The sequence below is a fragment of the Corvus kubaryi genome, unplaced genomic scaffold (assembly GCF_017639235.1).
Source record: "Corvus kubaryi isolate FWS band 111438036 unplaced genomic scaffold, C.kubaryi_AGA036_p1.0 67, whole genome shotgun sequence".
In the NCBI taxonomy this organism is placed as follows: domain Eukaryota; kingdom Metazoa; phylum Chordata; class Aves; order Passeriformes; family Corvidae; genus Corvus; species Corvus kubaryi.
The window spans coordinates 2150774-2166110 of record NW_024582055.1 but is presented as its reverse complement, the minus strand read 5'-3'; the positions used below and the strand labels follow the sequence as shown (position 1 = coordinate 2166110).

Sequence of the window (15337 nt, the reverse complement as noted above, 5' to 3'; positions counted from 1 at the left end):
TATGAGTGAATATTCATAGATCATTTCCTTTCAAATATTTACTGGATTGTCTGTTTTCACATTTTAAGTCTTCACTTGAAATAGGCAAAATAATTTTGAGAAAACACTTTGATTAGAGCCAGAAGCTATAAGTATTCCACTATTTAATAAAACAGCGCTGCAATATGTAAATGATTAAGTGGAACATGTTTTAGATGCTTTAAATTGAATAACTTAAAATTACATATGCTTTCACACTCCCAGATGGAACAAAGCCTTGACATATTGAAACCCATATTTTTTGTTTCTCAGTGACTAAAATGATTTCTTTTCCCCCCCACACCCTTTTTTTCCAGTGTGGTACCGTAAGAAATGGTCCTCCTTCACTGAAAGCTAAAATACAAGGATTCCTTTTGGAAAAGGTAACTTGGTTTGCAGTTTTATCTTCAGTTTATGGACTATTTATTTAAATAACAATGCAGTCTCTTTAATTATCTTGAAAGATCATAAAGAAATCATAAGTAATAAAGCTGAAAATAGGAGGCATCAGGGTCAGGTAATACAATTTAGGAGTATTGTGAATACTCCTAAATTGTGAAGTTAAGTCTCATTGTACTTCCCCTTACTGAAAAGGTCAGGAGTGATTTTTGTTTAAAATTCTGAATGCTTTCTATTTGAATAATGAAAACAGGAAATGAAAGGTATAAAAAAACCCCTCTGGTTAATGCAAAGCAGTTAAAATGTGTATTTTCCTTCAGTGCTGTAAAAAGGTTTGTGTTGCAAGAACAATATTATTTTCAGAGTTTATTGCATCTGTATTCAATTTCTGCTGCTTTCCTTTCTGAAACACAAAGCTCAAGCTGCATTACTGTGCTGTGAGAATTTCATCAAAATTGAATGCAGCTATGTATTTGCATCTTGGCAGTCTGGGAAGGAGGGTCACACATTTACAATAAGTACAAAGCACTTTGATGTTCTCTTTTGTCCCTGAGAAGAGGGCAGACTGCATGAATGGTTTTGATAGCTTTTTCACGACAAGCTTATGTGAAACTAAACGGCAGACTCTGCTTTGAAGCAAAGTCAAAAATGAGGGAACATAGATTTCCAGTTAAAAACGAGAAGATTAAATAAGTAAAAATAGAAATAAGGGTTGAAAAAGAAAAGAAAGTGTAGATTAAGCAACTCAGATAAATACATAAGTAAGATTAATTTGTGACTTGGGCATTGCTTATGGCTTTCTTATGTTCTTGGGATTTTTTTGCAATGCTACTGAATGCACTCTTTCTGTATTGGGGTCACTTCATTTTTTCTTTTTAAATCTGGTGGACCATTTGCTTTCAAAGTCCCAAGCTCAGCTCTGATATTATGTTCCCAGCTGGAGGTTCTATAACAACCTGAGACTATTTCCTCTTGGAATAGAGGTACATATCTTGTGGTAATGTTTTGATAATACATGTCTACAACTAATGCTCAGATGTTATTTGCTGCCCTTACTGTCATCTGGTTTGCAAGATAACAAACGGATAAATTAAATTATATGGATTCTTTGACATCACATGTGATTTCTCGAGTGGTATTTTGACAGTAACTTGTACAATTTCTAGTGGAAATTAATTAAGAAATTACCACCAGGAATTGTGAAATAGCTAATTTTGCCCCCTAGCTGGGAGAAAACTAGAAAAAAATATGTTTTGTTTTTAAAAGAAAAATAGCCTTTTGCTTAACTCATCTAGATAATATAAATTAAATATTGTACAAGTATGAGGTTTAAAAATATTGTGAGTATACAAGAAAATGGTGTACATTCCTTGCTTAAAATTAAACCTTCGCTGATATTGGCAGTTGAATAGTTGAACAGCAAAAATAAACTTTTCTGTCCTAGTCTGCTACATTGGAGTCTGGGGAATTAAAAAAAAAAGGAAGGTAGATTTAGTATTATAAAGAACAGCTGCTAAATACCTGCACCCTGCACTTCATCTCCAGGTAGCTCAGCACTTTGAGGGGTGGGCAGACTGAATGACACACAGAAGTATAAGGTAGACTTAGGGATATTACAAAGAGAATCATAAGACAGATGGCAGCACTCCCCTGCACCTGCCTTAGACAGATGAGCAGGCTTTCTTTGGAATTTCTTGTATTTCTTTAGAGTAAGGTGTCTGGAGGTTCAGTTATGTTTGACTTGGATTTTTAAGTGCTAGTGGTTATAAGACACAGACATTTTGGTAATTCCAGTGAGGTCATCAGAACTGTGTCCTTGCATCAACTGGAGATGATTTAAATATTTAAACTTCAGAAACTCTTGTTAATCTCTTTTGTAGGTTTTTATTTGCCCAACACATTGTAGAAATTACAAAAATTTTGTATACTGGCATAGGTTTTTTATTGACTTGGAATAATTATTAATTCATATTTCATAACTTTAACTCTGTTAAGATGAATGGTCCCTGGTGGAAGGAGGAAAAGCACAGAACAGATCAGAAAATCTTTGTTGTAACAGTAGTATGAGTACAAATGAATAAACAGAATGGAAAGGCAAATATAGGACTGAAGACTAGTCAGAATCATGCAAATGAACAGATGCCCTGCAATCAATATAAGAAGAGATGGGTATTTAATTAAACAAATAAACAAAAAAAGTCGTTTTGGCTAAAAATAACATCTGCAAAATTTATTTTATGGTATCACAGCAGCAGGTGTTTTTATGTGGGGATAACTTAACTCCGTTTTGAAAGTATTTTGCAAAAGCCAGATTGTGACAGCACTGCTTCAGCTGCCAAGTATCCTGCTCCGAAAGTGGTCCCATTAGTTTCAGCTGAACTCCTGCTATGTTTCTGGTGATTTCAAAGGGAATAGTTATTGCTGTACAAACCTGAGAATTCCATTTGAGTATTAGACATGCCAGCTAGAACGGACAAGACAGAGCTTGCAGGTCTTCATGTATTTTTACATTAAACATGGTTTTTACTGCCCCATAGAGTGGGAAGAGTAATCTTGCACCTCAAATGATTTGCATCTAACCTATTTCCAGTTTTGGAAAAATAAAACCGGCCAGACTTTCTTCTTAACTGTAGTTCCTGTCACTTCATATTATTTAGGTGAAAATTTTAAAATGTAGCTTTTTTGTCCCTTGACTAGAAACTTCAGCCCTTTGCTTGTAAGAATAGAATATATCCAAATGAAAATGAAGGACTTGATCCACCACATGATGTTGGCTCTACTCCTCTGAAATCAGCAACAAGACCACAGGAAGCTGTACAAACTCTTACTTACTTCTTGAGAAAACCGATGATGAAGAATTTTATCCTTGATTTTGGAAGAAGGAGAATACAAGTTTAGAGAAGTAATTTACCTTCCTAATCAGGTATATGTGACTTCCTTTTGAGATCTGCAGCAGCATTAGAAGGGACCAGTGGTGGAACTGGATTTCAGCTGATGTGTGGTAGATCATAAGCCTCTATAAAACTGTGAGATGGTGAAGCATGCTGGTAAACTGGTGGGACTGGCTAACACAAAAGGAGTAGAGAAGTGAGGTGAAAGAAGCAGCTGACGGAACGTGTGGCAGTAGCAAACAGGTGTTTTCTAGTGTTTGCTGCACTCCTTGCTTCACAGGATTTTAGAAACACACTAAAGCAAGGTTTTGCCTTCTTCACTGAGAAGCCTTTGGAACAGTCTCAAACTGCAGTACCAATAGTAAAGAGTTTGAGAATAAAAGAAGAATATGAACTGTAGCAAATCTAAGGTTAGCATGGTATTACCTTGGAGTCCTTGGGAAACTAAGAAATTAAGTGACTGAGTGAGTGGTTGTGTAGCATGACCTTGCACTAAATCAGCCCTGATTTCAAGGGAATAAAAGCTGGTGACTGCAAATACTGCTTTTATTTGACTTTGTGAAGAATGTTCATGTGATGCGACTAAAAGTCATGCAGAACTACACTATCCATAAATGCAAAGTAATGAATGCACTTAAGGACAAGTTAAAAGAGCTGCACTGACATATCCAATGCTGGGCTCTAATTTAGTTCTCAGCACTTAAGAAAGACAGCTTGGAATTGTATTCAAAAACCAGGTAAGGCCCAGAGTGGGAAAGAACAGAGGTGTGGAAGAGGGGAAGTTCTTAAAAGAAAGATGAAACTGACTCTTCAAACGACAGAAAACTGGTGAGATGAAATATGATGGAGATTTAAGAAATCATGAGAGTATAGAGGAGGTGAATGGGGAGTGATTGCTCACTGTTTCTGACAATGCTGGTTCTAAAAGGTGCCCAATGCCATTATTCAAGCAGCAGTTCTAAAGTGGAAAAATAATACCCCTCTTCCCCCTTGGGGAGAGGTTAGTAGTTTAAACTTATGCTTTCTAGAGGTAGGGAGTCCAAGAGAATAAGAAAAAATTTGGAAAATACGGTGTCCATTAGTGACTATAAAACATCTTCCCTAAAATTGATTGTCAGATGCTTGTATGGTATTGGAGGGAGGGGTCTTTCTCCTGGCACATACTGTTTGTCACACTCATGCTCTTTTCCTGAACACCTGTGAGTAACTTGTTATTGGAAGTCGGGTAACAGGGTAAGTAAACCTTTGCTCTGATGTTGTAGAAGGGCTTCTCCATTCATATATTGTAACTGTATTTTAAAATTTAGTTGTCCTGAAGAAAAACATGTAACAATTTTCGTACTTAATCAGAGACACTTTCAGAGTTGCAGCTGATGAGAAGCAGTTGTTCAAGTCCACTTTGAAGAAAAGTAAGGCCTGGCCTTCAGCAGTAGGCATGGATCTAGTAGTTTTGGCTCTCTGCTGATATTTTACTCTGTAAGTGCCTGAATTACTTTGGTAATTGCATATGCTGTGAAACCCTGTGACAAAATGGAGCAAAAGCTGAAATTAAAGCTCTGCAAATTGCCTGGCAAAGGTAGGAACCTTGTTTACTGAGTTTGAATGCTTAGACCTGGCAGCTCTGAGTGTCTCTGATCCAGATGAAATTGATTCACAGTGGGCCTGAAGCATGCTGGTTATGACAGAGCAAGTCACTGGGATCAGTGTGTAAGTGCATCAGCTTTTGGAAGGTACTGCAGCATTAGGTATAGGCACCAGGTGATCAAAAGTTTCCAGACCCATGGGAGTGCTCTGTCATCTAAATGGGGGTTCAGTGCCTAATGTCATTTGTGGCTTTATCCCTGTATTCTAAATCACTATTTCTCTAATTCTCTCGCTTTAACCCTGTATCAGCATATATTGAAAGAAAAGTCTCTCAATGCTGTTACTTCTTTTTCTTGTCCTCAACGATGATTTAGAATACCTGAGCAATAACCAAATTGATTGCATCCAGTCCTTAAATTTAGTAAAAGTTTAAGTTCTGGTAAAGCTGATAGCTGGGAAAGATTTTTAAAATTACCTCTCTGGCCCCTTCTGTCTTCAGTAGAATGGCTCGTCAGTGAGCTTCAAAATAAGAAACTCTCTAAAACATCCAGTGTTCTCTGCTTGTCAGAGACCTGTTTGCATCTGTGGCTGTATGTCTGCTGTCATTCTACTCAGCTGTATTGGAGAAATGTCTTTTGATATAGTTTTCCATGCAGCTCTTCCCAATCATCTGTAACAATCCTACAAGTTCATCTGATGACCATATTGTTAGGGTAGGGATTACACTATTATCAGGCTTGGGATAGCCAAAGATAATTATTAGAATGAAAAGACATTCTCAGTGCTAAACCAGCAGAAAACTGTAATGACATCAGGTATATCAAAACTGCTACTGTCACCTGCATTTACACTGGCATAAAAGAAAGTTTCTCTTTTTGGTTCTAAAATTTGTTAAGGAAATTTAAACACAGGAATTCTAAACCATTTTATTATATTTTTGTAGACCATTCTGTCTGTGTATACAATTCACATGTGTTTAGCTATTACTTACTGATTTTTTAAAACATGCTTCTATTAGTAACGTTGACTAAAGTAAACTAAAGTTTTTCACTTTCACAAAAAGTATGTAATATTCTTCAGAATTCTGTGGTTTGCTGTTATATTGTTTAAAAAGTCTATTTTTCTGACCTTATGTGCTAACTCAGGCTTTTGCATAGAGGCCTACAGAATAAAAGTTAAGTACAGGTTTATGCTAAAATACAATTTGTTTGCAGGCTAAATGTTGAGGTAGTACTTCAAAAGGAAACAGTAGAATCAGAGGAAATACCATAAGGATGGAAAAACTGAACAAACAGTGTAATACATTTTCTTTTATTTTGCCTAATGGTACTAAAGACATGTAACCTTTCATAAATTGACTCCACTCTTCTCTGGCTTCAACAAGGATGTGACTTTGTAGTGTTCTTTCATTTCTTTAATTTACTTTCCGATAATCCTATTAAGATGCCTATGTTGCCTTGTTCTCTGAACCAGATAACTAAAGAATATTTTTTAATTGATGAAAGGTATACTGGAAAAAAGTTATTTAAGTGACTAATATCTACTGATGAAAAGTAAGTAAAATACTTAAAATACATGCCTTTTCTAACTAAGATCTGCTTTTGTGTAATTATGTTTTTGAAACGTATTTCAAATATATTTTGAAATACATTCCAAACAAAAACCAAATTTTTTTTCTTTGAGGCCTGTTTTGTATTTTTCAAATGTGATTTTTTTTATAAATGGTCACTGAATAGTACTTTCAGAAAAAGACATTTTATTCATATTAGAAATGTCTACATCAAAATAATGTAAAGGTCATTCTCAGAATAGCCAGTCTCATTAATTCAATAATAATATATGAAATAACCTCTCATTCATCAGAAAAATGGATTTAGATATTGTATGTATTCACCAATTATTCTCTTTAGTATTCTTTTTTTTTCAGTTGGGGTGGAGTAATTTAGATGACCTGAAGCAAACTATATTAGTATATAGCAAGGAGTACTATTGTTTAACCTTGTTTAAGTTTGTTTTTAGGTTTTTTTGATTGTCTATTTTTCGTTTGTTTTTAGTATTTTGTGTTTGCAGCAGCACCCAGCAGACCAGCAAGTATAAAGCCGATGTAAAATTGTACTTTGTCCTCCCACAGCTTCTTCCTTAGGAGAGAACTGTGGAGCTCTACAGATTAAGCTAGAGAGCAGAAGTCATAGAATGCAGGTTTTGATTTCTTAGGAGGATGTGAGTTGCTAGTACTGTGGTAGTATATAAACTTTTACCTCCTTAAAAAGAATGTTTTTTCTGTCTGAAGAATTTTTAGAAGCCAGGAGTTGATCAGAGAGGTAGCTGGTGGCACTCACAGTTCAGTGTCACTGTTAGGGTGTTTTTGGAGCTTCCTGCTGTGCTGTATAAAAGTTGTGTTCACCTCTGAAGGCAGGAACTTGTTAACACCTAACCCTGCTGAATGCTCCCTCACACAGCAAAAGGACAAGGTTTGTTGCCCCCTTCACCGAGGCTGGTGAAAAATCAATTTCCCACTTGTCACACAATGGTCTATAGCTATGATATATAGCTGAAAAACCTCAACACAATATCCAAAAGGGGATATTTGTGTCCCCTGATGTCGTTCTGGTCATTAAGAGCAGATGCCAGTGTGTGCAATTGCCCCCATGTCCCTCCTCATCCTTAGCTTGTCCTTTATCTTGACTGGTAAGAGGTTCTTAGAGCCAGGAATACATCCAACATCCCTGATTTCCAGAGAGAGATCTGCCCAGAAGGATTTCACACACACTCTGTGAAGCGTCTGCCAAATGGTACATCCCAACATTTCCTGTGTTCAGATTCTGCTGCTGTGTGTTGGCCCATCTCAGGAGGTACACAGTAGCTCTCAGGGAAGCGTAGAAATACAACCTACTGTGTCCCTGCTAGAAGTGATGCCATGTCCTTCTGTGGTCCATATCCTGATGTGCCTAATCAGTGGAGAAATACTAGAAAATAACATGAAATCCCATTGCCTTTCCCCATGCTGTTTGTCCTTGTCACACACAGGCATATTATCTGCACACATACTTATGCCCAGGAAGAAGACAAGGAGAAGGAAGATTACTATATCTGACCAAATGGTATCCACGTTCAGGATTGTTGTGCTTTAAATAAAATACTTCTCACATTTGAAGCTGACCTTTGGTTTTAATCTGGAGTTGTTGGTTCTTATGTTAGTGTGATCTTGTGTTCTTTCAAGAACTTCTTACTTGTACATTGCTTTCTCTTTAGTTGAGAGCAAACATTTGTTCTCTTCTTTTAGAAATGACATAAGAAAAAACTAGTAATATTATATATTTATTAATTTGTGCTAAATCCTGGATTTATTTTAGGCCTAAGCCTACAAAATGAATCATGCAGCAGATGTTGCTTTTTTGTTACCTACAGTAGGAGTCAGGCTGAATGACTGGAAGAGATGAAGAGGTAGAATTAACTATGGATTGTATCCATCTTTCTTCCTACCCAGCAATCTATTTTTGCTTGTATGGTCATAGGCCAATAAATGTGCAATGGAGTACTGCCCTAAGCTATAGTATTTAATAGAATGTGCTTGCGTTATGAGCTAAGAAGAAATTAAGAAAAATGAAAGATTTAATCACATGCTGCTGAAAGGTACAGTTTAAAACAGTGAACATATTTTTATTCTGTATTTTAAAATAAGCTGGCTTGTTTATACTATGAGGAATCTTCAAATTAATTGAAGTGAATATTCACTGGAACTATATTAAAAAATGTCGGTATGTTCAGTAATTTATGAACCTCTAGATTCTAATCTATTCTGCTGAATGCATTTATTATATAAAAAAACTACTAAATACACTTTGTCAAATAAATGCATACATTTTTTCTCCCCTTTTTTTTCTCCTGTATAAGTTGAACAATGATCATAGTGCAGTTAACATAAAAAATATATTTGTAATCAAACAAAAGAAATTATGCAGGTTACAGAATTAGAACTGTTTAGGCAGTGGATTTAAACAAAACTCTTTAAGCATGTATTCATTCAACTTTTAAAATTGTATTTAGTCACGGATTATTACTAACTGAAACTTTCCTGCATTCTGTTCTAAAAGCCTATAATTTCCCGCTGATGAAGTTAGCAATTTAAATAAAATTGTAAGGTGTTCACAGAGACAGACTGAAGAGTCCATGAGAGGAGTATTTGGTCTCTAAGGGTAAATTTCTTTCTTTTTTGAATCGTCTACCAAGTAGCTTGGAGATAGTGAGGTGATTACATCTATAATTCAGTTCCTACAACGTAGGAGCTGAGTATAAATTGTATGTGTTCTCTCTCAACACAGGCACCGTACCCTATACAAAGACACAGGGTAAATGCAAAGGCTGTATCTTTTGGCAATGCAGAAATGAGCATCTGCTACTTCATGCAGCAAACGAGATTTTTCACAAAGTTCATGAAACAGTATGCTACAGAACCAAGCCTTGCTCCCCCATAGTATTCACTTATTGAATATAAAAGTGAACAAAACCAGAGGTTTAGTAAATGCAAGCCGTATTTTGCTACTTAATCTTGTTTGTCTTTAAAGCTTCTTTACAGCTGTGGGACTAGATACCTTGCTGATTCACATGAGAATCCTGGTTTACTTTTTTATTTTAATGCTCTGATTCTTGGGTACGGTCAGCTATTATCCCAGGATGTTCTGACTTGCATGCAATCTGTCAAAGTCCCTATGAATATGTGAAAAAGGTGGAGGTTCACCTCTGTACTGAGAGAACTTGCTGAAAGGAGGAAGGAGAACCAAACCCTCTGAGTGTCAATGTTATGTGTCAGTTAGCTAATATAAGTAAGCCAGGAGCAGAATTTATTCCTTGATAAAAGGAAAGGTAAAAACATGAAAATAATAACTTGCCTTTGGACTTCAGGTCCATGTTCTCCTGTATGGCAAACTGAATTGCACAAGAATGACAATTCTAAAAGAAGAAAGGAAATGCTTTGTTATCTATGCTAAAATACAGTATAGTTTTTGGTATATTACCATTTTTCAATTAAATTTATAGCTTTAATTATGGAATTTAATTTTACTAAATTTATTAAATTTTAGCAATGCATTTTTTTACTGGCTAAAATTTTATTAATGACAGAATGGGTGAGGATTATTCAGTGTTGCTTGTTAATTTTAGAAGCTTTTTCATTCTGATGATACATTTTATCTTAAAGATACTGTGCTTTATCTTGGTAACATGTCATTTAGGAAGTGTTTTGGTGAGGTCATCCTTGCTTTCTTTAAAGGCTGTTTATACAACAGTTCTCTTCAAGCTTCTGTTTCTTTGCTCCTAGAACACAGGACCTCTCTGCTCTGCATTGTGTTCTTATTGGTAGCCTTTCCCCATCTGCTCTTCTTGCACAGCTTCCTTATTCCTTTCTTGCTAGGCAAATTTAGAAACTGCAAGCCTTGGAGTCTCATCCCAGGCTGTGCTGCTTGGTGACATTCTTTCCTGTAAACCTTGAGTTGGCCACGTTTTGTTTTGTTTTGTTTCTTTTTCTCCTCCATCTTTGATTCCACCAAGACCTTCAGAGGTTGTACTCCTTGGTTCCTCATGCTAGCAGAGAAGACATCCTGCATTAGGCTTTTCCCACTGTTTCTGGTTCTTAAGTGTGAGCATCTGCCTCATGACGGAAGCTGACAATAATTAAACAGTTTAGGTGGAGTCCCAGTGAAATTAAAAATAGGAAGGTCATAGACTTGACCAGATCAGTGAAATGTTTATAATTCTATCTATTCTAAAAATAATATGAAAAGAGTTTTCTTTCAGACAGTTTGTTGGTGATTTGAAATTTTCTGTCTGTGTAGAGCTTCTAAAAAATTTCTTAGAATTTGTTTTTGAGTTTTAACATCAAAGAAGGAGGAAAAATTCCCATGTTTTATAGTTATAATAGAGACCTATGACAGAATTAACTGGAATTTAGGAAAAGTGTTGAGGACTTTTTGCACCTGTAGAACACGTTCTATTTTTTATAGTATGGTTACATTTAGAGTGATCCAGTAGTAATCCTATGTAAGAATCACACATTTGCTTGATTTGTGTGGGAATGCTGAGGACTTTTTGCTATGAGACTTCCTAAACTTAGTTGTTAAAATGTGCCAAAATGTTGTTTGAAAACTGACTCAACATACAAAGTAGCATTGTAATTTCTCGTTTGGTTTTATTCTTAGAAACCTCTGAATATTCTACTCTTTTATGCTGGAAAATGTCTAGCTCTTCAGGGTTTCTTTATCTGGAAGATGCAACTTTTCCAAAAGTTTCAATTACCAAATAAGTGGGTTTTTTAAAATTCTGTTGATTCTGAAATGAAGATTATTTTTTCTTGAATACGATAATATTCTGGAGAAGATTTACACTTGTGGCAAGTGCTGAGATTGCACACTCTGAAATAGGGTTACAAAACTATTTTCTTATGAGCCAAATGCAATTCTATTCATTTGCAAAAATGAAAGTCATTAAATATTTACAAGCAGAGAGAAAATGGTGATTGAAGAACAGCAAGGCAAGTTTTTAAAGGATTTTGGTGGTTGATTCCAATTACAGCTTTCTAATAAAATCATAATTTGTGTTGTCAATATATGTAAATTAGTCTGGATAATTACATTATGAAGATTTATATGCACTTTTTATTTTGTCGTCAATTGTTTTGGCTCCCTGAAAATAAACTTTAAGTGTGTTTCTACAAAACAGAGACATGTTAAACCAAAACCGTCTTTTTTGGATCCATAAACGGTTCTCCTGACTGCTACCAGACATACTAGAAAAACAGTCAATTTCATTCACAAACAGATCATTAGGAAGAGCTGGTTTGCCTTACTTGTAGATGTAAGGAATACCCTGTCTTATTTGCTGCATGAGAATGACTTCTATTATAAGCAACCCTTCTGTGGTGAATCTGGTGAGTGAAAAAACAAGTTACTTTTTGTTGAAATACTAAAGGATTTAGAAGTGCAGAAATAAACTAACTGCATTGCTGCAACATTGGATTGTTGCTGCTCAGATTGGTGTGTTTGATTTTTTCATCTAAAATGACAAGAGTTTTCTTCTATTTAAAAGATTAGGAAAAATACCTCAGATTGGCAGAATTGCCTGTATTTTACCTGTTATTGAAGGAAGTTATTGTTCTAGTAATAGGCAACTTAGAGTACCCTGAATCACAGGAGTTCCACAAAGAGCTGTGACAGAAAATGTAGAAAATCATGATTTGTGCGATTAAGATAATTTTTTGTGAAATGCAGTGAGAAGATAAGCTTTCTTCCTTGAGGATGTTTCAGTATAAAAAGAAATTAGAGGTTTCCTAGAAACCCCTAAGTACACCCCCCCACCACCCCCGACCTCAGTATTTATGTGCAGGATATTTATTATATCCAGTATTACTGGATCCTGTAAGTATGGTGAAACAGGGTAAATTTTGTGGAGAGAGTTGAAAGAAGCAAGATACATCCAGATTCTGTCACCTTTATTGGTTTTGAGAATCATGGGAGTGAGGGCAATAGACCTTAGCGTTATGGTTAATGAAATACATAAAATGGAGTGTTAAAAGGGTAATGCTTTCAAAACACCCCAAACAAACAAACAAAAAACCTGTGATTCTCTAGTTCCTTTCATTTTAAGAGCTGTAACTCCAGGTGGAAAAAATAAACTCTTGGAAATGTCCAAGCTGGGGCTGACAGGGAAAGAAGGCTTTGGGTGAGCTCCCCAGGTGACTCAGCGGGCAGCAGGTGGATTAGCAGAAGCACTGTGCTATCTGGCCCTGCACTTGGATGCTCTGGGAATCTCCTGTTTCTAACGCAAGTGTAATGGTTTGGCTTGATGAATGTAAAAATAAGGGAGTATGGGTTTAAGTTTCAATTTGTTAAAGTGTTCACACCATGTTTAAAATTTCTACAAGAGTGTGATAATATTTACTAATATTTTTGTGTTAAATATTCCACCATTTGTGTTTTTCCTTGGCATTGAGCATATTGAAGTTATTTTCCTTTCGTTGCTTTTTTTTCACCTGAATAAATTAATTGGTATACATTTTTTTTTCATCTGAAGTTGGTTGTCTAGTCAAATTTGAAGATTCTTACAGTCTTTGTGGCTTAGCAGAGGTTGGTATATCACAGTAATGATAGTTTAGTCTGTATTTTGCTGGAAAAAGAAATTGTAAATAATTAATACTGAGTATATCTTCAGCTCCAGAACAAGTGTAGCATTTTCCAGTACTAGCACTTGCAGATAAAGGAATTCTTATTTGTATAGGATATTGGTTTACACAAAAGCTTGTTTCTTTCACAGATGGTTACAATATTGCTGAAGTTTTTCTGATAGTTATTCATGCATAAATTTGTTAAGCATATGTCAGGGAGGACAGTTGTTTTTTTCAGTATTTATGTATTTTTTCTCCATTGTTAAGGAGAACAGAGGATATATGCCTATGATAGGGAGGCATTTTGCAGTGGAAAAATTCAATTTGCTTGGTATATACATTATGTGATTTATAACAAGTTTCATGACAAGTATGGCTACTGGCTTGAGTGCTGTTTAAAAAAAACCCAGTTCATTAATCAATATTCATTTTTCATACAAAAACATTATTATTTTTAGGCATCTAAAGGCCATGAATACCCAAGAGTCAACACATTATTAAAACTGTTGAGTGTCACACTTGTCCATTTGTTTCAGTTTAAAGGCTGACAAAAAATTTCTTCTTGAGTAACTGGATCAGAATTCAATGTGCCTGTTTGCAACAACAGAACACCCTAATGATGAAGTGCAAGGCTATGTAATAGAAACGAATGAAGTGTAAAATAAAATAATAGAATAACATGACAAGCTAAATGCTTTCTGCAATGCAGTACTCTTGAAAGTGAGTGCAATATAAAAAAAAAAGTTGCTTTCATGTTTCCTAATTTCACATAGGAGATATTGCTGATTTATCATCTATCTCTTTGAACAATATTTTGTTGTTTATCTGGTTTAGCAGATCTCTGGATCCAAAGTTCAGGATTTAGTAGCCATGGTAGCTGCCATGCAATAAATCTTAACTCAAATATGCAGCAGTTCAGGACTAAATAGTTTGTGTTCTCACTTTTAATATATTTACTATATAATTTGCAGTGTATTTGCACAGTTTCAAGAGAGAGGCTTAAAAGCACTCCGAAATTGGAACTTGCCAGCTTATTTCAAGTACTCCAGAAGTGCAACACGTATTTGCTGCACCATGCCATGTTCAGGGAAAGCTTCAGTCTGCAAAGGTGAGACCAAAAAAACACAGTAGGCTAAGGAATAATGAAGGAAATGCTGTGAAAGTTGGAAAATATCTACAACCTCAGCTTTATTTTACTAGTTTTGAGGCCACTATTCTCTCTTTATATCCAGTTAAATTGTGGTCAGCCTGCACAATTAGTCTACAATTAAGCAAATGAGGCAATTTTAATAAGTGTACAGACCACTTGCCTTGAAGCTCTTCCACCCTCGTTTGTGGAAGATGGCAGCCAGCAGTGGCACTGGGACTGCCTCTTGCAGCTGAAAATTTTGTACTTCCAAACATTTCCAGTTCCAGAGCAGGGCAGACTGAACTACACGTGACAGTCTTGGGGTAAGGTTTACCTGTTTTGGCAGCACTGTGCATCTGCCTCTTATAGACAGATTTGAGACCTGCCAAAGCAGTAGATGTGCAATCTGGAGGGTGCAGGGGGCAACAAAGAGACTTCAGAAGTTCCCCATACTTCATGTTTAAGATTCTCTGTGAATGAGCAATGCTTCAGATCAATTCTGATGAAAACTTAAGTTTGTTTGCCATCCTTCTTCCCATGCATTTGCCCTCTCTGAAATGGCAAAGCATTGATTATGTGGCATTGTGCCTGGGCCTGAGATAGTGGGGATTCCTTCCCTAATAGCCACAGGTGGTCATCCTGTAAGTCAGAGATTTGATTACCCATATCATTGGCTTAGCTTGCATAGCTGCAAATGCTATTAAAGGTAGTAAAATAACCCAACCTTTACATCACTGTGCTGTGGGCAAAGGATATTGTTCTCAGCAATCAGCATTTATGTCCAACCATTTAACACTGGTGAAGCTGTGCTAATGGCTTTCTGTGACATTTTTGAAAGGACAGCCATTAGATCAAATGAACAGATATGTACCTAGAAAAATGTGACATTCAAATATTTGGGAAGAAATGGAATTACCAACCTTGTTATCAAATTAAATTAGTAAACAAGGCTGTGTAGGTCTTAGGTTCAGAAACAGACCTCTGGCTCTTTCTTTTCACAGTTTAATAATTCGCTGCTGTGGACTGAAATTGGAGCTGATAGTGTGATTGGATTTGTAGAATGATATCGTTTGTAAGGCTTCAGATTAGTAGAAGAGTGAAATGAAATTGCAAACAGGTAGACAAAACAGGCAAGAAAGGCAATTCATTCCTTTAATTAGA

General features: G+C 35.9%; 1 long non-coding RNA gene across 1 annotated transcript; it reads left to right on the top strand.

Annotated features, from left to right (window-relative positions):
• Window positions 1-332: 332 nt before the first annotated feature.
• On the top strand, window positions 333-4622 carry LOC121674297. The gene is made up of 2 exons (XR_006019527.1): window positions 333-401; window positions 3115-4622. It is a non-coding gene; the product is annotated as an uncharacterized LOC121674297 (long non-coding RNA).
• Window positions 4623-15337: the final 10715 nt, after the last annotated feature.